At 33.1% G+C, this 12024-nt stretch overlaps 15 non-coding genes across 15 annotated transcripts; all 15 read right to left on the bottom strand.

Annotated features, from left to right (window-relative positions):
* Positions 1-462: 462 nt before the first annotated feature.
* Positions 463-535, bottom strand: TRNAW-CCA (transfer RNA tryptophan (anticodon CCA)). Its single transcript has one exon. It is a non-coding gene; the product is annotated as a tRNA-Trp (tRNA).
* Positions 536-1753: 1218 nt separating this feature from the next.
* On the bottom strand, positions 1754-1825 carry TRNAW-CCA (transfer RNA tryptophan (anticodon CCA)). Its single transcript has one exon. It is a non-coding gene; the product is annotated as a tRNA-Trp (tRNA).
* A 1211-nt stretch (positions 1826-3036) lies between these two features.
* On the bottom strand, positions 3037-3108 carry TRNAW-CCA (transfer RNA tryptophan (anticodon CCA)). Its single transcript has one exon. It is a non-coding gene; the product is annotated as a tRNA-Trp (tRNA).
* Positions 3109-3683: 575 nt separating this feature from the next.
* TRNAW-CCA (transfer RNA tryptophan (anticodon CCA)) lies at positions 3684-3755 on the bottom strand. Its single transcript has one exon. It is a non-coding gene; the product is annotated as a tRNA-Trp (tRNA).
* Positions 3756-4327: 572 nt separating this feature from the next.
* On the bottom strand, positions 4328-4399 carry TRNAW-CCA (transfer RNA tryptophan (anticodon CCA)). Its single transcript has one exon. It is a non-coding gene; the product is annotated as a tRNA-Trp (tRNA).
* A 572-nt stretch (positions 4400-4971) lies between these two features.
* TRNAW-CCA (transfer RNA tryptophan (anticodon CCA)) lies at positions 4972-5043 on the bottom strand. Its single transcript has one exon. It is a non-coding gene; the product is annotated as a tRNA-Trp (tRNA).
* A 573-nt stretch (positions 5044-5616) lies between these two features.
* On the bottom strand, positions 5617-5688 carry TRNAW-CCA (transfer RNA tryptophan (anticodon CCA)). Its single transcript has one exon. It is a non-coding gene; the product is annotated as a tRNA-Trp (tRNA).
* A 563-nt stretch (positions 5689-6251) lies between these two features.
* On the bottom strand, positions 6252-6323 carry TRNAW-CCA (transfer RNA tryptophan (anticodon CCA)). The gene has a single exon. It is a non-coding gene; the product is annotated as a tRNA-Trp (tRNA).
* Positions 6324-6896: 573 nt separating this feature from the next.
* Positions 6897-6968, bottom strand: TRNAW-CCA (transfer RNA tryptophan (anticodon CCA)). The gene has a single exon. It is a non-coding gene; the product is annotated as a tRNA-Trp (tRNA).
* Positions 6969-7540: 572 nt separating this feature from the next.
* Positions 7541-7612, bottom strand: TRNAW-CCA (transfer RNA tryptophan (anticodon CCA)). Its single transcript has one exon. It is a non-coding gene; the product is annotated as a tRNA-Trp (tRNA).
* A 563-nt stretch (positions 7613-8175) lies between these two features.
* On the bottom strand, positions 8176-8247 carry TRNAW-CCA (transfer RNA tryptophan (anticodon CCA)). Its single transcript has one exon. It is a non-coding gene; the product is annotated as a tRNA-Trp (tRNA).
* A 573-nt stretch (positions 8248-8820) lies between these two features.
* TRNAW-CCA (transfer RNA tryptophan (anticodon CCA)) lies at positions 8821-8892 on the bottom strand. The gene has a single exon. It is a non-coding gene; the product is annotated as a tRNA-Trp (tRNA).
* A 572-nt stretch (positions 8893-9464) lies between these two features.
* Positions 9465-9536, bottom strand: TRNAW-CCA (transfer RNA tryptophan (anticodon CCA)). Its single transcript has one exon. It is a non-coding gene; the product is annotated as a tRNA-Trp (tRNA).
* A 572-nt stretch (positions 9537-10108) lies between these two features.
* Positions 10109-10180, bottom strand: TRNAW-CCA (transfer RNA tryptophan (anticodon CCA)). Its single transcript has one exon. It is a non-coding gene; the product is annotated as a tRNA-Trp (tRNA).
* A 572-nt stretch (positions 10181-10752) lies between these two features.
* TRNAW-CCA (transfer RNA tryptophan (anticodon CCA)) lies at positions 10753-10824 on the bottom strand. Its single transcript has one exon. It is a non-coding gene; the product is annotated as a tRNA-Trp (tRNA).
* Positions 10825-12024: the final 1200 nt, after the last annotated feature.

Here is a 12024-nt window from a genome sequence, read left to right as displayed (position 1 = left end):
CTTCCATAACCAAAGAATATGACTGTTTGTCTTTCCTTAAATGTAAAGTCATTATTCTTAGCAAAATAAGTAAGCTGAAAGGAAAAATTGATCAAAAAAAATCAAATTACTTCTAAATGTCTTACAAAATAAAGTCATTGTTGGTGTTAGCACTTATGTAAAATTTTGAAGATGTAAGTTACCGGAATTGAAATGATGCAATATGAAACAAAACTTAATCATAAAGAAACCAAGAGAACAGAGTATGCTTCAATGTCAAGATATGGTGATGTCAAATTAACTGGGTATTTTTTGTATAAGTATTATGAGAAATGAGCAGAATGGGCAATTATTATGAAACTGTGCAGGTGATATAGTTATCCCTGTGAGCAAATATCACATTACAGAAGGTGGATGACAGACTTGGCAATTTGTTTCTTTTATGGTGTTTCATTTGGTAAATTTAATCTTTAAAATGGTAATTGACCCCGACGTGATTTGAACACGCAACCTTCTGAATCTGGAGTCAGACGCGCTACCGTTGCGCCACGAGATCATTTATGAGCAATGGTTTGTTTACTGATTGCGGTGCTTTAGACGATAAATATACTTTCTGTAAAAACTGAATCAAGAATTTGGTTATTGATAAGCAAACAAGCCCACATCTTTGCTTCCATAACCAAAGAATATGACTGTTTGTCTTTCCTTAAATGTAGTCATTATTCTTAGCAAAATAAGTAAGCTGAAAGGAAAAATTGATCAAAAAAATCAAATTACTTCTAAATGTCTTACAAAATAAAGTAATTGTTGGTGTTAGCACTTACGTAAAATTTTGAAGTTGTCTGTGACCGGAATTGAAATGATGCAATATGAAACAAAACTTAGTCATAAAGAAACCAAGAGTACAGAGTATGCTTCAATGTCAAGATATGGTAATTTCCAATAAACTGGGTTATTTTTGCATAAGTATTATGAGAAATGAGCAGAATGGACATTTATTATGAAACTGTGCAGGTGATATAGTTATCCCTGTGAGCAAATATCACATTACAGAAGGTGGATGACAGACTTGGCAATTTGTTTCTTTTATGGTGTTTCATTTGGTAAATTTCATCTTCAAAATGGTAATTAACCCCGACATGATTTGAACACGCAACCTTCTGATATGGAGTCAGACACGCTACCGTTGCGCCACGAGGTCATTTATGAGCAATGGTTTGTTTACTGATTGTGGTGCTTTAGACGATAAATATACTTTCTGTAAAAACTGAATCAAGTATTTGGTTATTGATAAGCAAAGAAGCCCACATCTTTGCTTCCATAACCAAAGAATATGACTGTTTGTCTTTCCTTAAATGTAGTCATTATTCTTAGCAAAATAAGTAAGCTGAAAGGAAAAATTGATCAAAAAAATAAAATTACTTCTAAATGTCTTACAAAATAAAGTAATTGTTGGTGTTAGCACTTATGTAAAATTTTGAAGTTGTAAGTGACCGGAATTGAAATGATGCAATATGAAACAAAACTTAATCATAAAGAAACCAAGAGTACAGAGTATGCTTCAATGTCAAGATATGGTGATGTCAAATTTACTGGGTATTTTTTGTATAAGTATTATGAGAAATGAGCAGAATGGGCATTTATTATGAAACGGTGCAGGTGATATAGTTATCCCTGTGAGCAAATATCACATTACAGAAGGTGGATGACAGACTTGGCAATTTGTTTCTTTTATGGTGTTTCATTTGGTAAATTTCATCTTCAAAATGGTAATTGACCCCGACGTGATTTGAACACGCAACCTTCTGATCTGGAGTCAGACGCGCTACCATTGCGCCACGAGGTCATTTATGAACAATGGTTTGTTTACTGATTGCGGTGCTTTAGGCGATAAATATACTTTCTGTAAAAACTGAATCAAGAATTTGGTTATTGATAAGCAAACAAGCCCACATCTTTGCTTCCATAACCAAAGAATATGACTGTTTGTCTTTCCTTAAATGTAGTCATTATTCTTAGCAAAATAAGTAAGCTGAAAGGAAAAATTGATCAAAAAAATAAAATTACTTCTAAATGTCTTACAAAATAAAGTAATTGTTGGTGTTAGCACTTATGTAAAATTTTGAAGATGTAAGTTACCGGAATTGAAATGATGCAATATGAAACAAAACTTAATCATAAAGAAACCAAGAGTACAGAGTATGCTTCAATGTCAAGATATGGTGATGTCCAATTAACTGGGTATTTTTTGTATAAGTATTATGAGAAATCAGCATTTATTATGAAACTGTGCAGGTGATATAGTTATCCCTGTGAGCAAATATCACATTACAGAAGGTGGATGACAGACTTGGCAATTTGTTTCTTTTATGGTGTTTCATTTGGTAAATTTCATCTTCAAAATGGTAATTAACCCCGACATGATTTGAACACGCAACCTTCTGATATGGAGTCAGACACGCTACCGTTGCGCCACGAGGTCATTTATGAGCAATGGTTTGTTTACTGATTGTGGTGCTTTAGACGATAAATATACTTTCTGTAAAAACTGAATCAAGAATTTGGTTATTGGTAAGCAAAGAAGCCCACATCTTTGCTTCCATAACCAAAGAATATGACTGTTTGTCTTTCCTTAAATGTAAAGTCATTATTCTTAGCAAAATAAGTAAGCTGAAAGGAAAAATTGATCAAAAAAATCAAATTACTTCTAAATGTCTTACAAAATAAAGTCATTGTTGGTGTTAGCACTTATGTAAAATTTTGAAGATGTAAGTTACCGGAATTGAAATGATGCAATATGAAACAAAACTTAATCATAAAGAAACCAAGAGAACAGAGTATGCTTCAATGTCAAGATATGGTGATGTCAAATTAACTGGGTATTTTTTGTATAAGTATTATGAGAAATGAGCAGAATGGGCATTTATTATGAAACTGTGCAGGTGATATAGTTATCCCTGTGAGCAAATATCACATTACAGAAGGTGGATGACAGACTTGGCAATTTGTTTCTTTTATGGTGTTTCATTTGGTAAATTTCATCTTCAAAATGGTAATTGACCCCGACGTGATTTGAACACGCAATCTTCTGATCTGGAGTCAGACGCGCTACCGTTGCGCCACGAGGTCATTTATGAGCAATGGTTTGTTTACTGATTGCGGTGCTTTAGACGATAAATATACTTTCTGTAAAAACTGAATCAAGAATTTGGTTATTGGTAAGCAAACAAGCCCACATCTTTGCTTCCATAACCAAAGAATATGACTGTTTGTCTTTCCTTAAATGTAAAGTCATTATTCTTAGCAAAATAAGTAAGCTGAAAGGAAAAATTGATCAAAAAAATCAAATTACTTCTAAATGTCTTACAAAATAAAGTCATTGTTGGTGTTAGCACTTATGTAAAATTTTGAAGATGTAAGTTACCGGAATTGAAATGATGCAATATGAAACAAAACTTAATCATAAAGAAACCAAGAGAACAGAGTATGCTTCAATGTCAAGATATGGTGATGTCAAATTAACTGGGTATTTTTTGTATAAGTATTATGAGAAATGAGCAGAATGGGCAATTATTATGAAACTTTGCAGGTGATATAGTTATCCCTGTGAGCAAATATCACATTACAGAAGGTGGATGACAGACTTGGCAATTTGTTTCTTTTATGGTGTTTCATTTGGTAAATTTCATCTTCAAAATGGTAATTGACCCCGACGTGATTTGAACACGCAACCTTCTGATCTGGAGTCAGACGCGCTACCGTTGCGCCACGAGGTCATTTATGAGCAATGGTTTGTTTACTGATTGCGGTGCTTTAGACGATAAATATACTTTCTGTAAAAACTGAATCAAGAATTTGGTATTGATAAGCAAACAAGCCCACATCTTTGCTTCCATAACCAAAGAATATGACTGTTTGTCTTTCCTTAAATGTAGTCATTATTCTTAGCAAAATAAGTAAGCTGAAAGGAAAAATTGATCAAAAAAATAAAATTACTTCTAAATGTCTTACAAAATAAAGTAATTGTTGGTGTTAGCACTTACGTAAAATTTTGAAGTTGTCTGTGACCGGAATTGAAATGATGCAATATGAAACAAAACTTAATCATAAAGAAACCAAGAGTACAGAGTATGCTTCAATGTCAAGATATGGTGATGTCAAATTAACTGGGTATTTTTTGTATAAGTATTATGAGAAATGAGCAGAATGGGCATTTATTATGAAACTGTGCAGGTGATATAGTTATCCCTGTGAGCAAATATCACATTACAGAAGGTGGATGACAGACTTTGCAATTTGTTTCTTTTATGGTGTTTCATTTGGTAAATTTCATCTTCAAAATGGTAATTGACCCCGACGTGATTTGAACACGCAACCTTCTGAGCTGGAGTCAGACGCGCTACTGTTGCGCCACGAGGTCATTTATGAGCAATGGTTTGTTTACTGATTGCGGTGCTTTAGATGATAAATATACTTTCTGTAAAACTGAATCAAGAATTTGGTTATTGATAAGCAAACAAGCCCACATCTTTGCTTCCATAACCAAAGAATATGACTGTTTGTCTTTCCTTAAATGTAGTCATTATTCTTAGCAAAATAAGTAAGCTGAAAGGAAAAATTGATCAAAAAAATCAAATTACTTCTAAATGTCTTACAAAATAAAGTAATTGTTGGTGTAAGCACTTATGTAAAATTTTGAAGTTGTAAGTGACCGGAATTGAAATGATGCAATATGAAACAAAACTTAATCATAAAGAAACCAAGAGTACAGAGTATGCTTCAATGTCAAGATATGGTGATGTCCAATTAACTGGGTATTTTTTGTATAAGTAATATGAGAAATGAGCAGAATGGGCATTTATTATGAAACTGTGCAGGTGATATAGTTATCCCTGTGAGCAAATATCACATTACAGAAGGTGGATGACAGACTTGGCAATTTGTTTCTTTTATGGTGTTTCATTTGGTAAATTTCATCTTCAAAATGGTAATTGACCCCGACGTGATTTGAACACGCAACCTTCTGATCTGGAGTCAAACGCGCTACCGTTGTGCCATGAGGTCATTTATGAGCAATGGTTTGTTTACTGATTGCGGTGCTTTAGACGATAAATATACTTTCTGTAAAAACTGAATCAAGAATTTGGTTATTGATAAGCAAACAAGCCCACATCTTTGCTTCCATAACCAAAGAATATGACTGTTTGTCTTTCCTTAAATGTAGTCATTATTCTTAGCAAAATAAGTAAGCTGAAAGGAAAAATTGATCAAAAAAATCAAATTACTTCTAAATGTCTTACAAAATAAAGTAATTGTTGGTGTTAGCACTTATGTAAAATTTTGAAGATGTAAGTTACCGGAATTGAAATGATGCAATATGAAACAAAACTTAATCATAAAGAAACCAAGAGTACAGAGTATGCTTCAATGTCAAGATATGGTGATGTCCAATTAACTGGGTATTTTTTGTATAAGTATTATGAGAAATGAGCAGAATGGGCATTTATTATGAAACTGTGCAGGTGATATAGTTATCCCTGTGAGCAAATATCACATTACAGAAGGTGGATGACAGACTTGGCAATTTGTTTCTTTTATGGTGTTTCATTTGGTAAATTTCATGTTCAAAATGGTAATTAACCCCGACGTGATTTGAACACGCAACCTTCTGATCTGGAGTCAGACGCGCTACCGTTGCGCCACGAGGTCATTTATGAGCAATGGTTTGTTTACTGATTGCGGTGCTTTAGACGATAAATATACTTTCTGTAAAAACTGAATCAAGAGTTTGGTTATTGATAAGCAAACAAGCCCACATCTTTGCTTCCATAACCAAAGAATATGACTGTTTGTCTTTCCTTAAATGTAGTCATTATTCTTAGCAAAATAAGTAAGCTGAAAGGAAAAATTGATCAAAAAAATCAAATTACTTCTAAATGTCTTACAAAATAAAGTAATTGTTGGCGTTATCACTTATGTAAAATTTTGAAGATGTAAGTTACCGGAATTGAAATGATGCAATATGAAACAAAACTTAATCATAAAGAAACCAAGAGTACAGAGTATGCTTCAATGTCAAGATATGGTGATGTCCAATTAACTGGGTATTTTTTTATAAGTATTATGAGAAATGAGCATTTATTATGAAACTGTGCAGGTGATATAGTTATCCCTGTGAGCAAATATCACATTACAGAAGGTGGATGACAGACTTTGCAATTTGTTTCTTTTATGGTGTTTCATTTGGTAAATTTCATCTTTAAAATGGTAATTGACCCCGACGTGATTTGAACACGCAACCTTCTGATCTGGAGTCAGACGCGCTACCGTTGCGCCATGAGATCATTTATGAGCAATGGTTTGTTTACTGATTGCGGTGCTTTAGACGATAAATATACTTTCTGTAAAAACTGAATCAAGAATTTGGTTATTGATAAGCAAACAAGCCCACATCTTTGCTTCCATAACCAAAGAATATGACTGTTTGTCTTTCCTTAAATGTAGTCATTATTCTTAGCAAAATAAGTAAGCTGAAAGGAAAAATTGATCAAAAAAATAAAATTACTTCTAAATGTCTTACAAAATAAAGTAATTGTTGGTGTTAGCACTTACGTAAAATTTTGAAGTTGTCTGTGACCGGAATTGAAATGATGCAATATGAAACAAAACTTAATCATAAAGAAACCAAGAGTACAGAGTATGCTTCAATGTCAAGATATGGTGATGTCAAATTAACTGGGTATTTTTTGTATAAGTATTATGAGAAATGAGCAGAATGGGCATTTATTATGAAACTGTGCAGGTGATATAGTTATCCCTGTGAGCAAATATCACATTACAGAAGGTGGATGACAGACTTTGCAATTTGTTTCTTTTATGGTGTTTCATTTGGTAAATTTCATCTTCAAAATGGTAATTGACCCCGACGTGATTTGAACACGCAACCTTCTGAGCTGGAGTCAGACGCGCTACTGTTGCGCCACGAGGTCATTTATGAGCAATGGTTTGTTTACTGATTGCGGTGCTTTAGATGATAAATATACTTTCTGTAAAACTGAATCAAGAATTTGGTTATTGATAAGCAAACAAGCCCACATCTTTGCTTCCATAACCAAAGAATATGACTGTTTGTCTTTCCTTAAATGTAGTCATTATTCTTAGCAAAATAAGTAAGCTGAAAGGAAAAATTGATCAAAAAAATCAAATTACTTCTAAATGTCTTACAAAATTAAGTAATTGTTGGTGTTAGCACTTATGTAAAATTTTGAAGATGTAAGTTACCGGAATTGAAATGATGCAATATGAAACAAAACTTAATCATAAAGAAACCAAGAGTACAGAGTATGCTTCAATGTCAAGATATGGTGATGTCCAATTAACTGGGTATTTTTTGTATAAGTATTATGAGAAATGAGCAGAATGGGCATTTATTATGAAACTGTGCAGGTGATATAGTTATCCCTGTGAGCAAATATCACATTACAGAAGGTGGATGACAGACTTGGCAATTTGTTTCTTTTATGGTGTTTCATTTGGTAAATTTCATGTTCAAAATGGTAATTAACCCCGACGTGATTTGAACACGCAACCTTCTGATCTGGAGTCAGACGCGCTACCGTTGCGCCACGAGGTCATTTATGAGCAATGGTTTGTTTACTGATTGCGGTGCTTTAGACGATAAATATACTTTCTGTAAAAACTGAATCAAGAGTTTGGTTATTGATAAGCAAACAAGCCCACATCTTTGCTTCCATAACCAAAGAATATGACTGTTTGTCTTTCCTTAAATGTAGTCATTATTCTTAGCAAAATAAGTAAGCTGAAAGGAAAAATTGATCAAAAAAATCAAATTACTTCTAAATGTCTTACAAAATAAAGTAATTGTTGGCGTTAGCACTTATGTAAAATTTTGAAGATGTAAGTTACCGGAATTGAAATGATGCAATATGAAACAAAACTTAATCATAAAGAAACCAAGAGTACAGAGTATGCTTCAATGTCAAGATATGGTGATGTCCAATTAACTGGGTATTTTTTTATAAGTATTATGAGAAATGAGCATTTATTATGAAACTGTGCAGGTGATATAGTTATCCCTGTGAGCAAATATCACATTACAGAAGGTGGATGACAGACTTTGCAATTTGTTTCTTTTATGGTGTTTCATTTGGTAAATTTCATCTTTAAAATGGTAATTGACCCCGACGTGATTTGAACACGCAACCTTCTGATCTGGAGTCAGACGCGCTACCGTTGCGCCATGAGATCATTTATGAGCAATGGTTTGTTTACTGATTGCGGTGCTTTAGACGATAAATATACTTTCTGTAAAAACTGAATCAAGAATTTGGTTATTGATAAGCAAACAAGCCCACATCTTTGCTTCCATAACCAAAGAATATGACTGTTTGTCTTTCCTTAAATGTAGTCATTATTCTTAGCAAAATAAGTAAGCTGAAAGGAAAAATTGATCAAAAAAATCAAATTACTTCTAAATGTCTTACAAAATAAAGTAATTGTTGGTGTTAGCACTTATGTAAAATTTTGAAGTTGTAAGTGACCGGAATTGAAATGATGCAATATGAAACAAAACTTAATCATAAAGAAACTAAGAGTACAGAGTATGCTTCAATGTCAAGATATGGTGATGTCCAATTAACTGGGTATTTTTTGTATAAGTAATATGAGAAATGAGCAGAATGGGCATTTATTATGAAACTGTGCAGGTGATATAGTTATAACTGTGAGCAAATATCACATTACAGAAGGTGGATGACAGACTTGGCAATTTGTTTCTTTTATGGTGTTTCATTTGGTAAATTTCATCTTCAAAATGGTAATTGACCCCGACGTGATTTGAACACGCAACCTTCTGATCTGGAGTCAGACGCGCTACCGTTGCGCCACGAGGTCATTTATGAGCAATGGTTTGTTTACTGATTGCGGTGCTTTAGACGATAAATATACTTTCTGTAAAAACTGAATCAAGAATTTGGTATTGATAAGCAAACAAGCCCACATCTTTGCTTCCATAACCAAAGAATATGACTGTTTGTCTTTCCTTAAATGTAGTCATTATTCTTAGCAAAATAAGTAAGCTGAAAGGAAAAATTGATCAAAAAAATAAAATTACTTCTAAATGTCTTACAAAATAAAGTAATTGTTGGTGTTAGCACTTATGTAAAATTTTGAAGTTGTAAGTGACCGGAATTGAAATGATGCAATATGAAACAAAACTTAATCATAAAGAAACTAAGAGTACAGAGTATGCTTCAATGTCAAGATATGGTGATGTCCAATTAACTGGGTATTTTTTGTATAAGTAATATGAGAAATGAGCAGAATGGGCATTTATTATGAAACTGTGCAGGTGATATAGTTATAACTGTGAGCAAATATCACATTACAGAAGGTGGATGACAGACTTGGCAATTTGTTTCTTTTATGGTGTTTCATTTGGTAAATTTCATCTTCAAAATGGTAATTGACCCCGACGTGATTTGAACACGCAACCTTCTGATCTGGAGTCAGACGCGCTACCGTTGCGCCACGAGGTCATTTATGAGCAATGGTTTGTTTACTGATTGCGGTGCTTTAGACGATAAATATACTTTCTGTAAAAACTGAATCAAGAATTTGGTATTGATAAGCAAACAAGCCCACATCTTTGCTTCCATAACCAAAGAATATGACTGTTTGTCTTTCCTTAAATGTAGTCATTATTCTTAGCAAAATAAGTAAGCTGAAAGGAAAAATTGATCAAAAAAATAAAATTACTTCTAAATGTCTTACAAAATAAAGTAATTGTTGGTGTTAGCACTTACGTAAAATTTTGAAGTTGTCTGTGACCGGAATTGAAATGATGCAATATGAAACAAAACTTAATCATAAAGAAACCAAGAGTACAGAGTATGCTTCAATGTCAAGATATGGTGATGTCAAATTAACTGGGTATTTTTTGTATAAGTATTATGAGAAATGAGCAGAATGGGCATTTATTATGAAACTGTGCAGGTGATATAGTTATCCCTGTGAGCAAATATCACATTACAGAAGGTGGATGACAGACTTGGCAATTTGTTTCTTTTATGGTGTTTCATTTGGTAAATTTCATCTTCAAAATGGTAATTGACCCCGACGTGATTTGAACACGCAACCTTCTGAGCTGGAGTCAGACGCGCTACTGTTGCGCCACGAGGTCATTTATGAGCAATGGTTTGTTTACTGATTGCGGTGCTTTAGATGATAAATATACTTTCTGTAAAACTGAATCAAGAATTTGGTTATTGATAAGCAAACAAGCCCACATCTTTGCTTCCATAACCAAAGAATATGACTGTTTGTCTTTCCTTAAATGTAGTCATTATTCTTAGCAAAATAAGTAAGCTGAAAGGAAAAATTGATCAAAAAAATCAAATTACTTCTAAATGTCTTACAAAATAAAGTAATTGTTGGTGTAAGCACTTATGTAAAATTTTGAAGTTGTAAGTGACCGGAATTGAAATGATGCAATATGAAACAAAACTTAATCATAAAGAAACCAAGAGTACAGAGTATGCTTCAATGTCAAGATATGGTGATGTCCAATTAACTGGGTATTTTTTGTATAAGTAATATGAGAAATGAGCAGAATGGGCATTTATTATGAAACTGTGCAGGTGATATAGTTATCCCTGTGAGCAAATATCACATTACAGAAGGTGGATGACAGACTTGGCAATTTGTTTCTTTTATGGTGTTTCATTTGGTAAATTTCATCTTCAAAATGGTAATTGACCCCGACGTGATTTGAACACGCAACCTTCTGATCTGGAGTCAAACGCGCTACCGTTGTGCCATGAGGTCATTTATGAGCAATGGTTTGTTTACTGATTGCGGTGCTTTAGACGATAAGTATACTTTCTGTAAAAACTGAATCAAGAATTTGGTTATTGATAAGCAAACAAGCCCACATCTTTGCTTCCATAACCAAAGAATATGACTGTTTGTCTTTCCTTAAATGTAGTCATTATTCTTAGCAAAATAAGTAAGCTGAAAGGAAAAATTGATCAAAAAAATCAAATTACTTCTAAATGTCTTACAAAATAAAGTAATTGTTGGTGTTAGCACTTATGTAAAATTTTGAAGATGTAAGTTACCGGAATTGAAATGATGCAATATGAAACAAAACTTAATCATAAAGAAACCAAGAGTACAGAGTATGCTTCAATGTCAAGATATGGTGATGTCCAATTAACTGGGTATTTTTTTATAAGTATTATGAGAAATGAGCATTTATTATGAAACTGTGCAGGTGATATAGTTATCCCTGTGAGCAAATATCACATTACAGAAGGTGGATGACAGACTTTGCAATTTGTTTCTTTTATGGTGTTTCATTTGGTAAATTTCATCTTTAAAATGGTAATTTACCCCGACGTGATTTGAACACGCAACCTTCTGATCTGGAGTCAGACGCGCTACCGTTGCGCCATGAGATCATTTATGAGCAATGGTTTGTTTACTGATTGCGGTGCTTTAGACGATAAATATACTTTCTGTAAAAACTGAATCAAGAATTTGGTTATTGATAAGCAAACAAGCCCACATCTTTGCTTCCATAACCAAAGAATATGACTGTTTGTCTTTCCTTAAATGTAGTCATTATTCTTAGCAAAATAAGTAAGCTGAAAGGAAAAATTGATCAAAAAAATCAAATTACTTCTAAATGTCTTACAAAATAAAGTAATTGTTGGTGTTAGCACTTATGTAAAATTTTGAAGTTGTAAGTGACCGGAATTGAAATGATGCAATATGAAACAAAACTTAATCATAAAGAAACTAAGAGTACAGAGTATGCTTCAATGTCAAGATATGGTGATGTCCAATTAACTGGGTATTTTTTGTATAAGTAATATGAGAAATGAGCAGAATGGGCATTTATTATGAAACTGTGCAGGTGATATAGTTATAACTGTGAGCAAATATCACATTACAGAAGGTGGATGACAGACTTGGCAATTTGTTTCTTTTATGGTGTTTCATTTGGTAAATTTCATCTTCAAA

The sequence above is a fragment of the Pseudophryne corroboree genome, chromosome 6 (assembly GCF_028390025.1).
Source record: "Pseudophryne corroboree isolate aPseCor3 chromosome 6, aPseCor3.hap2, whole genome shotgun sequence".
Lineage (NCBI taxonomy): Eukaryota > Metazoa > Chordata > Amphibia > Anura > Myobatrachidae > Pseudophryne > Pseudophryne corroboree.
The sequence above is the reverse complement of the archived record's forward strand: the minus strand, read 5'-3'. Positions and strand labels throughout refer to the sequence as shown.